This window comes from Meriones unguiculatus, chromosome 3, assembly GCF_030254825.1.
Source record: "Meriones unguiculatus strain TT.TT164.6M chromosome 3, Bangor_MerUng_6.1, whole genome shotgun sequence".
In the NCBI taxonomy this organism is placed as follows: Eukaryota; Metazoa; Chordata; class Mammalia; order Rodentia; family Muridae; genus Meriones; species Meriones unguiculatus.
Genome location: NC_083351.1, coordinates 65,788,396 through 65,808,370, shown reverse-complemented (window position 1 = coordinate 65,808,370; position 19,975 = coordinate 65,788,396). Strand labels below are relative to the sequence as shown.

Below are 19,975 nucleotides of genomic sequence, written 5' to 3'. Positions count from 1 at the left end.
CAGGTTCTTGGCTTGGCTTCCTCTCAAAAATGTTCTGTAAATTATACACCAAATAAACCATTTCTGTCCCAAGTTGGCTTAGGTTAGTGTTTTATCACATGCACAGAAATCACCAAAACAACAGAGAACTTTTTATTTGCATAGTCATTCTGAAAAGGCTTAAATATAATTAAATTACTTTTAGAGCAATAAATTTTATACTTGGTGTCTGCTGTTGAGAGATGGATAATCAACATAGCTGTGTCATGCAGGAGATAATATGTATACAGAAGCCTGGGTAGACTGTGGTACAGATAATATGCCTGAGTGGCAGAAATGAGTCTGCTGGATGAGATGTGAAGAACCCTTTTGATCAGTTATTAAGGGGAAGGGTTCAGCCCAGTGTTGGGAGTGCTATCCCAGGGCAGATGGTACTGGGTTGTACAAAAACTTAGTTCATTCATGTTGTGTTCACTTATGTCTCCACACAAACACTTCAAGTGAAAATAATGAGTCAAGACTGGTTCCTCACTCGTTAAAAATGAACCACATGAAGGCATAGTAAGGAATACACTGCAGGCAGTACATGTGTGCATGGGGCTGGGGTTACATGTAATCTGTATAATGTACTCAAGTGGAAATCTCTAAAAGTAAGAACATGTAAGTTTTAAAAATGCCTCACAGCATCCCTTCAGTTCTACCCTCCTCAGCATGGCAGTAGGATGGTGGGTCTGAAATCTCACTAGATGAGCAGGACCTCCCAGAAGGAACAGGAGTGACATCTCAACAGCCAGTACTACTGGTTCTGAGTTTTCCTCTAAACACCCTTAAATTTCTGCAAGGCAGGTATGTCCTTATTGCTTTTCTCTTAAAGGGATTGAATTTGGCTACTTTATTCGATTCTCCCTTTTCTACCTATTCTCCAAAGCAAACTGATTTTCTCCAAGATAGGTATTTAGAACACAACTCAAACGGAAATCATAGATACCACACACTGCACGGTTTAATAAATCCTGAAAGAGGTAAAGATGTTCTCCTCTCCTTTCTGATCCTAGGGAGTGGCTGCAAGCAGAGGGAGGAGGGAGGGTGGGATTGGGAGGGGAGGAGGGAGGGGCTTATGGGGGGATGCAGAATGAATAAAGTGTAATTGATAAAAAATTTAAAAAAAAGATAAAAACAATAAAAATACACATATGTGTAAAAAAAAGAGGTAAAGATGTTTCTTTTATAATAATAGCAGTTGTTGGCAGAAGGGGTGGTGGAAATTCTTAGCTCTTTACAAATGTTTGGCTTTCAGAAGAAATTATGCGATAGCATTTCATGAAGTTAGAGCCTGGCCCAGTTTCCTATCTAAGGATGGACATCTAGGGCTCCAGGAGAAATATGCTATACTATTGGAGGGGTGACAGCTAAGCTGTAACCTTCTGGTATAGAGTTGTAGATAGAGGCTGAAGAGGGCTGGAAGAGGGAGGGTTGGAGTCTGCACAGAGGCCCAGACCTTTGCCCCTTTGGTATTTCTGACAATGAGGTTGACTTCCTACTGCTTATCAAGGAGGGATTCCCACATTATGGGTGTATCTTATTTTCACTGTGTTTATATTTACCCTGGCTTTTAATTTGACTTTTCTTTTTGTATTACTTTATGTTTCATCAGAAACCAGCTAAATACATTGTATGTTTGGTGTTCTAAAAACTCTAGTGAAGAATGATGAAAGAAACGGAGTAATTTTCAACTGGTGGAAATGAACTCCCTGTGAGAAAATTCTTCAGCTTCCAGCATATAATATAAAGGAAACAGAACCTATACATGTTAAGTTTTATTATCCTGGGGAGAGAAGCACCAAGGTAACTTCACTGATTTAAGCAGCACAGCAGGAAGCCTCCTTCCTCAGCTTTGCTAAGTATTCATGGCCTTTCTCATTATTCTAAGAACCAATGCACCTTAACATTTTCATTCCGGGAATAAACTAGTTTGGAGACTTGAGAAGTCACAGATAGGTATTAGACTATCATCGATTAGCATTTGTTTCTTGCTTTAAACAAGTGTTTTGCCATATGTGAAGGGTCTCGCTGTTTATAAATATGCAAATTTAGTTTTTATGGCTAAAAAAGAACAGTATTATGCTTTCATCCTCTATTGGCATGTCAATGTGACATCTCTAAAAAAAATGAATGACTGGGTGAAGGAATTTTTGTTCATTCCCTAGATTTCTCAATTTATAATATATGCTAGTCTATATGAGATTTGACAGAAGCAGGCATCCAGCCTGATGTTAAAGAACTCCTGCAGGATTTATGGCATCACTGAAGACCAGAGGCACATGAACTAATCATTCACTTCCATATACTCCCATGAATCACTGCACAGGTTCCTGCTCCATCCTCTGTTCTCAGCTAAGATAACTCTTTGAAGTCAAAAGCAGTTTTATACAGCAAAGGAGAAACAAGAATCAATCATGGTTTGCCTCTTCAGTTGTGGTTATTGGAACATATGCAGCAACCTTTATGTGGTATGAAGCTATAATCTGGCAAAAACACAGCAAAGATGTGGCAAGGTATGTGTACTCAAAATCATGCTTAAGATCATGCTAAGGACAGAAGTATCATGCAATCAGTTTCCCCAGACTATAATTCTAACGTAGAGCAAAACATATACAGAAATATAGATATTTATTGATTGCTAAGGGGTCATTTTCATCACGTTTTATACTGTGTTTCTTTACTGCAGGAATAAAGGCATATTTTTAAAAAAGAGCTCACCCTGGATTTTGCCAGAGAACCCAAATATGAAGACATTTGAATTCAATTTATATTACAAAGTCCTTATATTTAGCAACTATGCCAATATTTGCACAAAATATTTTAGAATGCCTTAGTATGAGCCTTACAAAATGCATAGCAAATAGAGAATATCATCAAACACAAAATACAGGAAGACTATAATGACCTTTTTAATTCATATAAAAGATTCAAGACATTGGTGGTTCACAAAGCAGTCAGTCATTCATTAAATTGCTATTAATACTCAAAACACACCTTGTGTTAAATTCTGTGTATGGTGCAAGTACACAACTAGGCATAGTATGAAGGAAACACTCCTGCACACTGATTAAACACAAGGTCAACCTCTAGCACATCATCTTTTGCCACGCTGTCCAGGTACTTTAAAATGCATTAGCAAAAAGTGGAAGAAAGTAAACAGCCTGCAGGAAAAACATTAAATGAAGAAGATAAAAGGATCCACACTATGTGGACCAGAAGAAGCTGTTAGTTTGTGCACACACCAACTTGGACTGATAAATTTTCATGCTGATACTGATCACATAATGGAAAACAGTTACACAGCAAATGGTCTTCCCAGAGAACTTACATTTGCAAAACTCCACAGCTGGAAGACTCATGAGATTCTCTGATTTTTCTGAATAGGTACAGAATTCAAAACATTACAGTAACAGGTTAGGTTAAATGGCCGGCATTAAGTCAGTGTTAATGTTACACACACACACACACACACACACACACTCCCAAGTCAAATAAGACTGGAAAAAGACTTCAGAGATTGTCCTCTTAGAAGTCACAATATCTGCTTGTAAATTCCATATTCTACAATCTAGAATCTAACACCACCACCACCACCAACAAAACACAGACCGAACAATAGTTTTTCTTAATGATCTGAAAATTCTTATGAATAATAATTTAAACTCCCTTTGTTCTTGAAGTAATAACTCATTTCCTGTGGAAGCTTTATTTTTGGAAAGTTCATTTTAGGAAATCCACATAATAATGATGACTTGGGAAGTCACAGTCCTATCCCCACATAAACACACACACACACACACACACACACACACACACACACACACACACACTGAGAAATACAGCCATGTATGCTGTATACAACTTTGACATTTTTGTTTAATGTATCTACAGCCAGAACATTTCTGAGACATGTTTCAAAACTGACAACTTACATTTGACTTTATTCTGGGAATTATTTGGTAAAGTCAGACTGACACAAGTTAACCTGATTCTCTAGCAGAACAGTTAATATTAAGTGACTGACAAAAGAGAACCTTCATAATGCTAATTAAACTACTTTGTTTATTCAAGATTTAAAAAATTGGAGCAGGCTCTTTCCCCTGCTAAACCTAGACTATCTTGATATTCAAACCGATGAAATCACTAAGCCTTTTATTTTCCCTCACATCTGCATTTATGCTTTTTTACATGTCTCATCCACCCTGTCTTTATGCTTCCCTCTTACTGGAATTAAAGGAAAGAATCTGCTAAATGCTGCCACCCTAAAGTGTTGGAAGCTTATTCCTCACCATTCTAATGGTTCTGTATTTTAAGCAATGACTTCTAAAACTACTTCTTCTAGGAGTACACAATTCTAACTGTGGAGACAGGACAAGCTACACAGGAGGGCATTATGAGCCAGTGTGATGGCGAAGTTTCAAAATGTTCTTCACTGAGTGCCCTTCCATGAGATGCAGAGCCTGGTCAGGATGGCCACTTGTTGTTCTGCACTTCCACTACTCCTCCAGCCTTGATGGGAGAAGCCACAAAGGAAGAATGCTTTGTAAGTTGTCTCCTTATGCTTCCTATTTAGCATGAACAGATGATTTCCTTTCAACTGCTACAAACTTTATCTGTGCCACAAAATGTAGCATTTTGCTACTATATTGTGTCTGGCAAACAGGTTCATATTGCTGCTCTAAAAATGAGAAAGAGCCTACTTTAATTTTGCTGGCTGAATTAACAGCACAGAGGGAGAATGTCTATATGTTTAATAAACACCTGACTGGGAAATTCTTCAGAGTGAACAGAAATTATTGATGAAAATGTGTCAATAATTTTGAAAAGAATTATTTGAAATTTTAGGTAGAGTAGATGGGAGGACTTTAAAGTACAGGAGGGGAGGTTCAAGTGAACATAAAGGAATCAAGAGGTTCAGCATTACTTCGACAACATTCCTCTAATTAAATACTAGGAGAAAACTGCGCTCACCAATATTTATGAATATCCTGTCAACAGTGTTCAAACCACATTGTAAAATATATGCTATGTAGACATCTGTTAGGTAAAATGGAAATTATATGGTTCCCTTATTACATCATTTTAGGACTTGATTATGGCATAAGTGTTCTAAGAAAAGAGATTTAGGCATTTAAATGGTGAATACTGATTTATCTATGCTCTTCTGTTTGAAGTTTCATTTCAAGCATAGGTTTACATTCCACAGTATGTTTTAAAAGAAAGTAAGTGATTACTCTTCATGAGACTAATGCAAAATATTAGCAAATGGAAAATCTTTAAAACATTTGTTTTAGAATGCTTCCATTATGGCATCTAAAGGTCACTTGTCCACTCTGTAGAGTTTCCAGATATTTAGTTGAGTTAATGTTATTATACCATTCTTTGTTCATCATTTGAAAAAGTTCCAAGAATTTATGTTATTTCATAACTGGTACCATGGCTGTAATGTACCTCTTATTTTTTTGAAATTCTAAATATGAACTGAGTCCAGGACTATTTCATATAAGGCACTCCGAACACACTTATTTCTCAGTCCTTCCAGGTCTACCCTGGACCTTTGTGTGCCCCCCTCAAAAAAAGAAGAAAAGAATAAGAACAGGAATAATAATAAGCAACAACAACAAAACCAAAACAGGAATCCAATTTGTGTTGCTCATATATTCAGTGGAGCATGGTCAAACTCCCAGTGGCCAGGCTCTTAAATAATGGAGTACTGCCCCACCTGCACCCCTGCCAGGAGCCATCAACGGTGGAGAGCTACACGTCAGTGTTCTTACCATTTTTTTTTCCTGAGGAAAAGTTTTATTTCACTTACAGCTTATAGTCCATTATGAATAGAAATTCAGGACAGGAAACTGGAGGCAGGAACTGAAGAAAAGGCCATGAAGGAACACTGCTTATGGGATTGCTTTCCATGGCTCATTCAATTTGCTCTTTTAAAAGATACCCCAGATCCACCTCCCCAAGGGTGCCACCAACCACAATATGATGGGCCCTCCCAAATCAATTACGAGTCATGAAAAATGTTTCTAGGTTTGCTTAATTTTTGTATGTGCTGGTTTTATATTTGCAATGTTTTAATAATAAAGTTTAAAATTAAAAAAGGAAGAAAGAAAATGTCTCCATAGGCTTGCTTACAGGCTAATTTGATAGAGTTATTTTCTTAATTGAAGTTCTCTCTTCTCAGGTAACTCTGGCTTTTGCTGACAAAATTAACTAGTACAGTTACTCTCTAGAACTTAACAATAAGACCCTATTGCTGAAGACACCACATACTTGAGTCATAGAACATGAAGAAATTAAATTAAACTGGTTTTGACATGACGATGTCATTTTACCTGATAGCTTTCATAGGTCTCAAAGGTGCTATGCATACTACTGATAAAGAAAAGTAATCATCAGTCTCATTTAAGTGTGATCCTTGCAAGCTACAATAATAACTGGCCTGGCAAAACATGCAACAGTGGAATAGACATTATGGAAATAAACAAATGCTTTCTGACTGGACTGAAGTCCACTTCACAAGATGAAACCCATACCTAGTATCATTATCAGGCCAAGAACCGGTGGCTAGAAAGGTTAGAGGCCCTATGTGAGAAATTACTATAATTATTCTGCTAAATATACATATCATTAAATTGACTCCTTATGACTTGTTAGTCATAAGGAGTCATAGATTAGTGAATAAACAGGTAGCAAGTGGGTCACATGACAACATCCATTTCTCTCTGTTTTTGATCATGTTTTTAGTATGACAAGCCATCTCAAGTTCTTGCTTCTGCTTATCACAATTTTTAAGAGTTCTCTTTGATGGCTTCCTATCTAGGCTGTTTATTTTTGAAGGGGGAAAGGGTTGAAGTAGGGGTTGTCATCCCTTCTATGTCTCTGTTTTTCAACTGTAGCTTCCTTGCCTTTTACAGTCAGCTGGAGTGTTGTTCATGTGCTTCCACATGGTTTCTGGTGACAGCACATACTACAGACATCCACATGGTCTCAGGAGACAGCACAGCCCACTCACATCAACATGGCCACCTCCTTTCTGGCACCAGTATGGCTCATGGTCATCAACATGGCTTCAGGTGGCAGCACAGAGCATGGACACCCACATGGCCTTTGGTGGTAACATCGGCCATGAACTTCCACACGGCCCCTGGTTGTAGCAAGACCAACACAGCTGCAACAGGATTACAAACCTCGAACAAGGCTCTTGGTGATAGCATGTACCAAGAATCTCAACATGGCTTTAGGCAGCAGTAGAGGCCACTCATATCAAAATGGACCACAGACACTAACATGGCCTCCAGGGGAAACAAAGACTACAGATATCCATGTGCACCTCAGGTTTCCACACAGCCTGGCGCAGCAGCATGGACCATGCATTCCAACATGGCTTCCAGGGTAGCATGAACCACCGAAGTCTTTCAAAGAGGTCCAATACAGAAAGTGAAGCATTCTTCATCTCAGACATCCCACAGTTGGTCAGAGGCAAGGGGATTGTGCAGCTGGGAAGCATTTTCGGAAGCTGAGTGTGTACAACTTCCAGGCTGCTGCACACCACACTGCCAGCTCTATTGTGATGACACATTCCCCTATCTACCACAGCTTTCTCTCACACCAGCCACTGGAGTCACATCTCCACCCCCATCTCTTTCCACTGAGCACTCCCTGCTCCATTCCTCCATCTTTCCCATTTCTCCATTGCATAGTTGCTTGTCATAGTAGCATTAGAATCTGCAGTATGTCACGCAGTATACTTTTTTCTCAAACAGCTGTATATGTAAATATTCACTGCAATGAGTGAATGAGTCTGGTTCATTTCTGGTTTCTGCAGCACCATAAACACTGGACCATCACTGAGAATCATCTTGGATGTCCTGCTGTCACCCAGAATCAGGGTAATCTTGTGGCTAGGAGGGGTGTCCCAGGGCAGGCTCCATGCAAGCTCCAGGCTGCACACACCTCCTCACCCCTGATGTTGGCTGCCCAGGAGACTTGCTAAGCTTGATCTTTGTGCTTGTAGTCTGCAGGCAGCATCACTGCCCTTATGTCTCCATCTCTCAGCAGGGCAAGCATTGCTGGCTGCTACAGCAGCAGAAGATCCATGTTGGGGCCTGGCCCTACTCATTAATCACCTCTGTACATCTCCCTACCACTGAGCTTTCTCTCCAGTCCCTCACTGCATCCTACTAAACAGGATACTGAACTACCAAGTTAGTTTTTCCAATTTCCCATAAGTGCTCAGACTTCTGAGGTAGAACTGTTTATTAGAAACAATATCTTCTAAAATGGCCTTTACTAAAAGAATTACACAAGGGGACAGGATGGTGGCTTAGTCAGAGTGCTTGCTGTACAGGCATGTGCTGTAAGGAAGGCACTGTGCAGAGGCAGGAGGTTGGCCCAGATGGTCTGGTGAGCTGCAGGTTCAGTGAGACACTGTTTCAATGATCAGGGTGCATAGTGACAGAGGAAGACACCTGGTGTTTGCCTGTGAGTGTGTGCACACCTACACTCAGACTTATACCCACATGAATAAATTCATACTAGTCACACACATACACAAAAATTTTAAAAATAATACCATACTTGTGCCAGGACATACTCTAGGGCTTAGCACATGCTAAGCAAGAACCACGTCACAGCTCATCAGGTACAACCTTTGTGTTTGCAGCCTTTGGGCTGAGATGCAATTGTGAAGCATATAGTTTTGTCATTCTCTGCTGCAATAAGCTCAGTTCCACCATTTTTCCTTAAGATTTCATGAGTCCACTTTTTAAAAGCAACTTCCCATAAAACCAACCTTTTTCTGGAGCCACTGCAGGCTGTGTAGACTCCTTTTCCGCCACCATGTCACCCTTTGGAGCCTCCGTGAGTCTCTCAGACTCCTTGAAGCTCTCTGCTGGTGGAGAAAGCTGCCGCCATCTTTGTTTTTTTCCTAGATCTTTGTATGTTCAGTGATAGCAATATCTAATCCATTCTCCACTATTAAAACACACCAAATCTGCTTCCCAACTTTCATCACAATTGGAAAGGCAGTAATAGGATGTCAGCACTGAGTAGTATATTTCAGTTTTTCTCTTCATGTTCACTGTCTCCCTTTCTTACAATGCAGGGTGTATAGGGTCTCCTATAGCAGACATTTGCTTCCCAAAATGACTCTAAAAACAAACGTGCTTCTTTATAACCTTCCCTTTTGTCAGTCTGTATTTACCAGTACTCCACAACAGTGCTCTTTCTGTCATCCTGGAAACTATATATCCTAAGACTGGAAGAGGGATGGAGTATAAGGACAAGAGAAAGTGACAATGAAGGGACCTGTTTTCCCCCATGAAAAGTTCCAGGCAGTGTCTTTACTACACAAGAATGAAGTAGGACTGATGTTCAGCATATCAAATTCAAGATGGGCTTCTCATATTTTCCATTTATTTATTAATTATTTATTTTACAATTTATTCATTATATATCCTGATTGAAGCCCCCTCCCTCAACTCCTCTAAGTCCTTCCCTCCCTCTTTTCATTTACATTAGTAACACCCATAGTTATTGTTAGTACACTTGAAGAAGGATAAAAAGACAACTTTATTAAAAACAAAACAAAACAAAACACAGCCTAACTATCAAACTTTCCTGGAAAACATGAGAATGCTCTAATTAAAGAAACAGGGCTATATGCCTTTGTTTCTAGAATAAAATAGTATAAACTTGTGATTTACTACTACTAATAAGGTACTTTTCACATTTCTAGAATGTGGGAATTCTAAGAGCCAAGTGCTGGCTGGCTCTGGCTGGTGAGGACTCACCATCTAGTTCACGAGTGGCAGCTACTCAGTGTCCTCACATGTAGAAGGAGCAAGGAATGATTCAGGAGTCCCCTTACAAAACCCTAAGTCTATTCATGAGGTCTCTATCTTCATGACCTCACTATTTCTGTACGCAGTATTTCTGTTGCTGTGCTAAAACACTGTGAGGGAAAAGAAAACAAATTTGGGAAGATTTGTCTATTTTTGCTCACAGTCCCTGAAAGAAACAGCACATCATGGCGGGGACGGTGTGAGAGCAGGAGTATGAAGCTGGACTGAGAGGATGGTGCTGCATCAGCACAGGAGGCAGAATCACCCGAAGTGCTGTCAGGATATAAACCCCAAAGCCTTCCCCACAGTGATACACTTCCTCCAGCAAGGCACCTCCTAATGCACCACCAGCTGGGTGAACCAAGTGTTCAAACACATGAAGCCTCCAGTGGGTATACCACATTCAAACAATAACAGTCTCCTAAAAATTATGACTTTGGAGTAAAGAGTTCAACCTATGAATTTGATAGAGAGGGCACAAATTTTTCTAGTATATTAGCTAGCATACAAGTTTTGAGTTCCCTTTCATTTATGTGGCTGTTTCCTTTTCTTTTTTCCGTTTCTCTCTCTCTCTCTCTCTCTCTCTCTCTCTCTCTCTCTCTCTCTCTTTCGGGAGGGTTAATGACCAAAACATGATACAGATGCACCCTTACGTAGTACTCATTCATGTTTTCAAAACATATTTGTTTTATTTTTCATAAGTTCATAAAATACTTAATTCAGTAATAGGTATGATCCAGAAAACAAAGATCAAAAAACATAAAAAATAGCATAAGTAAGAAAAATTTTGAGCTTCTGTAAAGCAAAAGACATAGTCATCAGAACAAAACAACAGCCTACAGAGTGGGAAAGGATCTTCATCAACCCTAGAGCTGACAGAGGCCTGATATCCAGAATATATAAAGAACTCAAGAAATTAAAAAGCAATAAATCAAGCAATCCAATTAAAAAATGGGGTACAGAACTAAACAGAGAATTCTCTGTAGAGGGATATAGAATGGCAGAGAAACACCTAAAGAGATGCTAACTGTCCTTAGCAATCAGAGAGATGCTAATCAAAATGACCCTGAGATTTCACCTTACACTCATCAGAATGGCTAAGACCAAAAACTCAAGTGGCAACACATTCTGGAGAGGTTGTAGAGAATTGGGAACCCTCCTCCATTGCTGGTGGGAATGTAAACTTGTACAACCACTTTGGAAATCAATCTGATGCTTTCTCATACAATTAGGAATAGCACTTCCTCAAGATCCAGCTATACCACTCCTAGGTATATACCCAAAATTTGCTCAAGTACACAACAAGGACATTTGCTCAACCATGTTTACAGCAGCTTTATTTGTAGTAGCCAGCACCTGAAAACAACCCAGATGTCCATCAACGAAGAAATGGATACAGAAATTGTGGTACTTTTACACAATGGAATACTACTCAGCAATTAAAAACAGGGAAATCATGAAATTTGCAGGCAAATGGTGGGATCTAGAAAAGATCATCCTGAGTGAGGTATCCCAGAAGCAGAAAGACACACACGTTATACTCACTTATATAGACTTATAAGATAGGATAAACATACTAAAATATGTGCACCTAAAGAAGATAAACAAGAAAGAGGACTGGGAGCAAGATGATCAATCCTCAGGTAGAGAGACAAATGGGATGGACAAGGGAAGTAGGAGAAAACAAGTAACAGGACAGAAGCCTACTGCAGAGGGCCTCTGAAAGACTATACCTAGCAACATATCAAAGCAGATGTTGAGACTCATAATCAAACCTTTGGCAGAGTACAGGGAATCATACGAAAAAAGGGGGAGTTAATATGACCAGGAGAGGACAGCAGCTCCACAAGGACAAAATATATCAGGGCACAGGGGTCCTCTATGAGACTGTTTCTCCAACCAAGGACCATGTATGGATATAACCTAGAACCCCTGCTTGGATGTAGCCCACAGTAGCTCAGTATCCAAATGGGTACCCTAGTAAGGGGAACAGGAACTATTTCTGACATGAGCTCAATAACTGACTCCTTTACCTCCCCATCCCTCCCTCCCCCCATCCTGATGGAGAAACAGCCTTTCTGGTTCACAGGGGAGGACATGGCAGCCAGTCCTGAAGATACCTGATAAGCTGGGATCAGACGGAAGGGGAAGAGGACCTCCCCTAGCAGTGGACTTGGGAAGGGGCAGGGAGAAGATGAGGGAGGGAGGGTGAGCTTGGGAGGGAATGAGGGAGAGGGCTACAGCTGGGATACAAAATAAATAACCTGTGATTAATATAAAAAATAAAAATTAATAAAAAATAAAAAAAGATTTTTTTTGAAACAAGATATCAAAATTTTGTTTTCCCATAGATTTTATGAAGTACTACTCATAAATGTAGTTTCAGTTCTGATACCACCTCACCTACCTCCTTTAGCAAATACTCCTCTGAACCTATAGCCTGGGTATCTGCACACCTCTTACACGATATTCAGCAAAGTCCATTGTTTTAGATTTAAGTTCCTTATCCAGGATGATAATCTCTTTAATTGTTATAGCTATATGCAATGTAGACAAACAAATATTTATGAAAATCCGTCATTAAACTTGGAAGTATCATACAAATTACAAATGCCAACTGTCCCTTGTTCCTTTACATTGAAATTCCAGAAAGGGTTGTCTTCCTTTACTGTCTTCAACTTCTTTCTTAGATTGATTGCAAGTAAGCACCCTTCTCCTCTTCAAAGGTAGCTTTCATCAGGTAACCAATAGCCTCTGAATATCTAAATCCAATTGCAGTTATCCATTCTCACATGACTTGATCTCTTCAAAGCATCTGTCATACATTTTCAATCCCTCTTTGAACTATCAGCTTTCTTTGGCTGTCAGAACATAGGACTCTGGGTTTTTATCTTAACTCACCCCTTACTGGACAGACTCTCTTTCTAGTTCCAAACTCCTTAACGTGTAGGGCTTTGGAAACAAGCTTAAGTTTCAACTGGATCCTTCTCCATTGCTCACCAAGTTTTCTGTAATTTGAGGGACCTAGAGGATGTGAGTCCCTAGTTTATAGTACTAGTCCATTTTTTCCCTAAATTCTTGTTTTCAGTGGCCAAGAACCTATTTTCTATACCATGATCTTTCTTCTCAAGCCTACCCTATTCAACAGCCTTTGTTCATTGATAGCTGCTTCATCCTTCCACCTTTTGACCAAATATTTTCCTTTTCACACAACCTATAAACCCACAAGGAAATCCTTTCAACTATATTCTACACAGAGCCAAAACCTATTATTCCTACCCTGAGTCAGAACCTCCAGACTGTTTGCTCACATCTCTCATCAGATCTCTGTATCTACCAGTCTATCTTGACCAGGCAGTTGCCCTGAACCTTATAAGAAATAGGCCAGACCTATCTGCCTCACACTTGCATCTTAATTAAGAGAAATATACTTAGGTTTATTAGGTATCTGGATCCCTTTTCTAGACCTTTGGTATGGAGAATATAAGTCATTGTTAATGAACCCTAGTTTTTGAGATAGTTGGAACTGATAACTTGCACAGTGATCAACAGCACAGGTGTTAAAAATCTTTGTGATTTAAATCCCTTTCCACCCAGTACAAGTTTTTTTTTTTTTTAATCAATAAAACTAAAATAAAAGGGTAGTTGTAAGGTACAAGTGATTTGATATGTAAGATAGTAACAATAGTAACTGATTCAGAACAAATGTTAAAGAAATATTTGCTCTGCCTTTTATTATTAAAACAAAACAGAGATACCATAAGATTAAACAATTTTAGAAACTCTCTCTGCTTTTCATTTTTGTCAAGAATGTTAGACTAACATATCCAGGAAGGAATTTGAGAGGTAGTACTTAATAATATTGTTCTGGCCAGCTTTAACAGTTAACTTGACACAACGTATAGTTAAATGAGAAGAGCTACAACCGAGGAAGTGCCTAGATCAACCTAGCTCCTGGGCATGCCAATGGGTGATTTTCCTGACTGTTAACTGATGTTGGAAGGACTAGCCCACTGCAGACAGCACCCTTCCATGAAGAGGTAGATCTGGGCTGTACGAAAGCTAGCTAAACATAAGCATGTGAGCCAGCATTCAGTATCTTATATGGCTCATGTTGTACTTCTGTGGCTGTGAAATGAGTTCTTGGGTGGAGGTAATTCTGTGTGGAACAGTGAACAAGATGCACCTGTGTTCGTGCCTTGACTTCCTTGAATGAAGGACTATGACCTAGGATGGTGAGATGAGATAAACCTGTTCGTTCCCTGAGTTGTGTTTGGTTGTTATATTTTATCACAGCAGTGGAAATTAAATTAGGACAAATATAAACACACTGTCAAGCTGGACAAAATGTTAGAATATATGTATCTTTTAGGCTGTGCAAAGCATGTCTTTATGGCACAGTATTCTCATTTTCACACCTCTTCTAAAAGAGGTGGGGACCTTTGAAGTCAGAATATAAATGCACTGATAATATTTGTGCAGTATTTTTTTGTTTTTGTTTTTTGTTTCTGGAGGAATGAAGGAAAGTAACTTCTGTTTCACTGAGGCAAAATCATAGTAAGATTTCTGAAAGAAATACACCTTTATGTAATTTACTTCCATTTCTGTACTACAAAAGGGCTTCTCACACTGAGGGCACATGTAAATGCAAGAGTTGTGTTGTGCTTAATGTACCATGTGATATGTCAGCATTCTTTGTGTTCTGTCTCACAGGTACACTCAGGATGAGCTGTTAATACTCAACTGCTTCTTGACTGAAGATATATTCTGTCCAATTGCATAGACATGAGTGAGTCCATCTCCTTTCTTTGACACATTCCACTGTGGTAGCGTCTCCCACATGATACTCACTGAACAGTACAATCTGGTATTTTTACTTTATATTCCATATAGGTAATAAGACTTACTTACGTGAATGATGTACAGGTTATTTCTCTGTCAATTCTCAGGCTGAAATCATGAGGAAAAAACAAGTTGGAAAGGACAGCTTCTCTCTTGCTTGAAGAATACTTTCTTTGAGGAAGGTTAGTCACTATGTAACAAGGACTTCCAGGGCTCTTTTGGGAAACTAATCCATTATTTCTACATATGGTTGTCCAGTGGCAGCTTGCCTGATGTGTGAGTGGGCTGCAAGCTACCAGTGAACTGATGCCAGGACAAATTAGTCTCCTGAGGCCCTTTCCTTGAAGGAGCAGCCAGTTTCCAAATCCTGATCATAGAGAAACCTTTCAAGATAAAACATGCTTACTGTTGTTTGAACCACATGTTCTAAGACAAAGCAACAGTCATCAACTAATTCTCTCTCTGCCCAGACCTTCCCAGATGCTATAGCCTGTACTGTTTCATCTGTCTTCAGGCTGCTATTTTTGTTTCCTCCTTTTCTGTCCTTGCTGCTTTAAGTGACCATGAGGTATAAAATTATTTTTTTAAACTTTTATTCAAAAGAGTGTATGGATCTCTTTTAAAAAGTAAAAGATTTGCAAGTTTATTTATTTATTTTTACTTGTGTGTGAATTTATGTTTCCTGAAGGGACAGAAAAACCAAAACCAAACAAGCCAAACCAAACCAAATAAATGAAAACGATTCAAAAACTCACAAAAGCACAGTTTTTCTCTCAGTACCTAGAGATCATCTGAATTGATTCTTCCCTGTTCATCTTTATTTTCTTTCGAGCTATCAAACTGGTAGTGCTAAAGTTAAAAACAAAAATGATTCCCACAAGTTATTAAATAACGACAGATACCACAATCATCAAGCAGAGCACTTTCTGCTGGGTGCTGCCTCTGTGCTGTATGCTTTATGCAATTACTTAAAAGACTGCATATACATATGCAAGAATGGTCCATATTTTTAAAATAAATTCTGCCTAATGGGAAGAAAGCATTAAAAATATTACAAACTACCTCACTTTCTATCCAATAGTCACTTAAGCTGCCTTCATTTAAATAAACAGTAAAATGTGGCCAAATTGGTATTTTAAATTTGATGAGGATGTTATTGTTTCAAATGTGAGATCTAATTCCAGGCATATTTCAGAGGCAACATGTAAGTGGCTGCCTCCTTTGCACTATATAATGGATTATTTACTTTTCTAATTTTTTCATATAATAAATTTTGTCTTCGTTTGCTGTTACTGATTGTCAGTACCTTGGAAGCCCCACAGTGATGGGAAAAAACAGTACTCACATCACAGTGGAGTTGCCAACATGTTTACAGCCTTATCATTTGACAGGTAAGGTCAGAACTTTCCTGAGTTTATTCATAACCTGCACCAGCTTTCAATTCTTTGAAAATTGCTCCTTGATACCTAGCTTCCCTGAAATCACAGAGTGGCAGCCACTCTCTTCAGGTATAAATCAGATTCTAAATAACTGATAGCATTTCCCCCTCTGCAGGTAGACAGGAAGCACACTGCATTTTCACTGGTGAATGCAGGTACCTGGGAAAAGCTGCACTGAGGATGATCTTAGAGCTTAATTCCTAGAGTCATTGGCAGGAAAACAGTCCTGAGGCTGTAAAAGTAAAGGTCCTGTTCTGGAATGATACTGGCATTTCAATAACCAGTCTACTTTTACCCTCTGAATCTAAATTAATCAAATTTAGTCTCTGTGTGTCACAGTAAATCCAATCACAAAATAGTTACTATACACCTAACATGACCAAAACATGAATGATTTTGGCATGCTATAGTAAGAGCCAATGCCATGCTGGCAAGTGAAATAGGTACACAACTATTTGGAAACAGAGAGAAAAAATTAAAATTGGAAAAATTACAAAGCGAGATAAATCTTTTGAACTTTCCCCATGAAAGATCACTGTTTCTTTGTTGCAGAGGTCATTAGGGAGAAGGTTCTGGGAAGTCTTCATTCTAACTGCTAGTGACACTATTTAAAATATTTAGAATTACAGTCATGGTTATCAGATACTTCTGAAATGTACTGCTGTACCTGAGGAAAGGTAAAAAAAAAAGTTGGGCAAAATAGTGATCTTTAATTTCAAGCTATCTTTTTCAATCTATGAAGTATGAATATACTTATCTATAAGAAAAATTAAATAGTTTCCCCACTTAGTTTTGTATATTAGGGATAGATAATATAATATCATTAGGGGTCACAAGGTGGCAATTCTGTTAACAATAATGTGATTCAACCTCAGTTGCTTTATTAATCTATTTATCTTTCTGTTGGCATCAAAAAGTACCACGAGAATCAGCTTTTGTGTTGAGAAACCATGTACACTGGCTATTCTTCTGCTTTGGGCTATGTGACCTTGCAGAACAAATCTCCTTCTGTCAATCCCTTTATTTTTGAAATGGATCTTATCTAATGCCACAGAGTGACTGGAATGAATAAGTAGCTTACATAAAGCACCTATCAATATTATTTTTTTTTTCTGTATAATATTAACAGAGGCAGCTCTAGTTGGGGAAAATGCAGTAATATAATACCAAGTCAAAGGCTACATTATGCCACATGGCTGAGGCTTCACAGGAAGACACCAGGAACCTTTTTTCCCCCTTTAGAAGAAAGGTGCCTGTGCCACGGTAAGGCGCATATGCTAAGGGACCCTGAGCAGTAGAGACTTCATGGGCCTCCTTAGAAGTCCATGTAAGACCCAATTTCCCCAAGGCTATATATCTATATCTATATCTATATCTATATCTATATCTATAGATATATAATATATACATAATATATCTATCTATATCTATATCTAGATATATAATATATACATAATCTATCTATATCTATATCTATTTATCTATCTATCTATCTATCTATTTATCTATCTATCTATAAGCTGAGGTCATGCCCAGGTTTTCATCATAGAGGTCAAAACTCCCACTAAGGGTATGTCGTCAGCCTCCTCCCAAGGCATTTTTTTTGTATATTTTTAATTAAAATTTTATTTTTTATATTAATTACAGTTTACTCACTTTGTATCTTAGCTGTAGCCCCCTCCTTCATTCCCTCCCAATCCCACCCACCCTCTCTCATCTCCTCCCATGCCCCTCTCCAAGTCCACTGACAGGAGAGGTCCTTGTACCTTTCCATCTGACCCTAGCTTATCAGGTCTCTTCAGGACTGGCTGCAATGTCCTCCTCTGTGGCATGGCAAGGCTGCTCTCACTTCAGGGGGGACGTTCAAAGAGCCAGCCACTGAGTTCATATCAGAGACAGCCCCTGTTCCCCTTACTAGGGAACCCACTTGGATGCTGAGCTGCCATGGGCTACATCTGAGCAGGGGTTCTAGGTTATCAGGATTCTTCTGGGAAAGACAAACAACCAGAACAGCAGAATACAAATAGTTGAACTACTGAGCTAAAAAGTTTGATTTTTTTTTTCAATTCACTCCAAATGTACAGGCTGTGAAAAGTCATCCTGTCTTTTTCTATAAAAGACTAAACTCTCTCATCCTTGAAATGACTTTGAAAATATGATCTGCAAGGCAACATGTCATCTGTTTGTTCACCATGGTCTCTCCCTCATGGCTACTAGCTCGGCAACAGATTATAGGTGTGGGTAGAGATAAATGAAAAATACTCTCGTACTTGGTCCATCTCACAGTAGTCTCATGATTCCATGAGATGTGCTTCAGTGTGCAGTGTGGGAATGCTTCAGTGTGTAATTGAAATTGTCACATCTGGTAGTTAGAAGAACTCCTATATTTTGGATATATGCCAAGGAGTGGTATGGCTGGGTCTTGAGAAAGCACTATTCCTAATTGTCTGAGAAAGCACCAGACTGATTTCCAAAATGGTTGTACAAGTTTACATTCCCACCAGCAATGGAAGAGGGTTCCCCTTTCTCCACATCCTCTCCAGCATGTACTGTCACTTGCGTTTTTAATCTTGGCCATTCTGATGGATGTAAGGTGAAATCTCAGGGTCATTTTGATTTGCATTTCCCTGATGACTAAGGATTTTGAACATTCCTTTAAGTGTTTCTCTGCCTTTCAACATTCCTCTATAATTCTCTGTTGTTGCTATAATGTTCTTTTGGAATGTACACAATTTACCCTTTTTAACTCAAATGCTGATTTCTCTACCCCACTATCTGGTTTCAAACCAGACATTGCACTGTGATGCTTATTATAAGCATCATCTGTCTGAAGTTTGTGTAAACAAGCCACCATTTGTTCTCTAAATTGTCAATTAAAACAACCAGCCACAATGCTGAGCAATGGAGAGGAAAGGGTGGTGCATCCTGGTCCAGAGTGGGAGGAAGAGAAAGCAGGAAGAGAAGAGGAGAGGAGGATAATCTGCAGGAGAGGTCTTGGAACCATGTGGAGAAATGAACTTGACCTAAAATATCACTAAAAGCAAGTTAATGGGTGAATCTGAATGGTAGGAAACTATGCGGCTTGAAGGTTTAGGAGGGACTAACTATTGCCCAGCCTTATGCTCTAGGTTAATGAAATAAATCCCAGTCTCTGTGTGGTGATTTGGTTACACAGCTGTTCAGGAATAATTGATGTTTAAAAGATATATCAATAGTAAATATTAAATAAACACAACAAATGGCGCCCAACCAATCTAAGTATCCAAACTCTTTAAAACATACTTTATCACAATTTGGTGGGGGGAATAAGCTCCCAGTAATACAACCCAAACTTAAAACCTAAAAACTTCCAGGTCAATTATTGTCTCTTTAAGAGAGACTCTTAAATAAAAGGCCCAGGAACAAAAAACAGCCTGCTATGGGCAGACCTGAGATTTAAGGTAACAAAACTGGCTGCAGCTACAGTCTCACCTGAGAGGTACAGGAGCATAGCTTCTTTATGGGATGGCTGGCTCAGCTCAGCTCAGCCACCTCAGCAGCCACGACTGGAAAGAGAGGAAATGGAAGCAGACAAACCTCTAGACAGAGTTTGGCCTAAAACTGCATCTAAAATAAAAAAATGCCACGGAAGATGGTGTCTTAATCCCTTTTGGCTTTGTTTTGGTTGTCATAGTCATGGATCTGGTTACAATATGTTTAATGGTGATGGCTCTTCCCCATACCTTCTCCAAGAAAGTTCAAGGAGAAAATGGGGAAAAAGCCAAGGAGTGGGATACTAAGTTACAGACAATAGAAAGGGTACTCTTCCTAATAAAAATTGGATTA

General features: G+C 39.0%; 1 protein-coding gene across 7 annotated transcripts in view; it reads right to left on the bottom strand.

Moving 5' to 3' along the window:
* The window catches only part of Tpk1 (thiamin pyrophosphokinase 1), a 378,233-nt gene that overhangs the window by 100,937 nt on the left and 257,321 nt on the right, over positions 1 to 19,975 (bottom strand). The window lies entirely within an intron of this gene.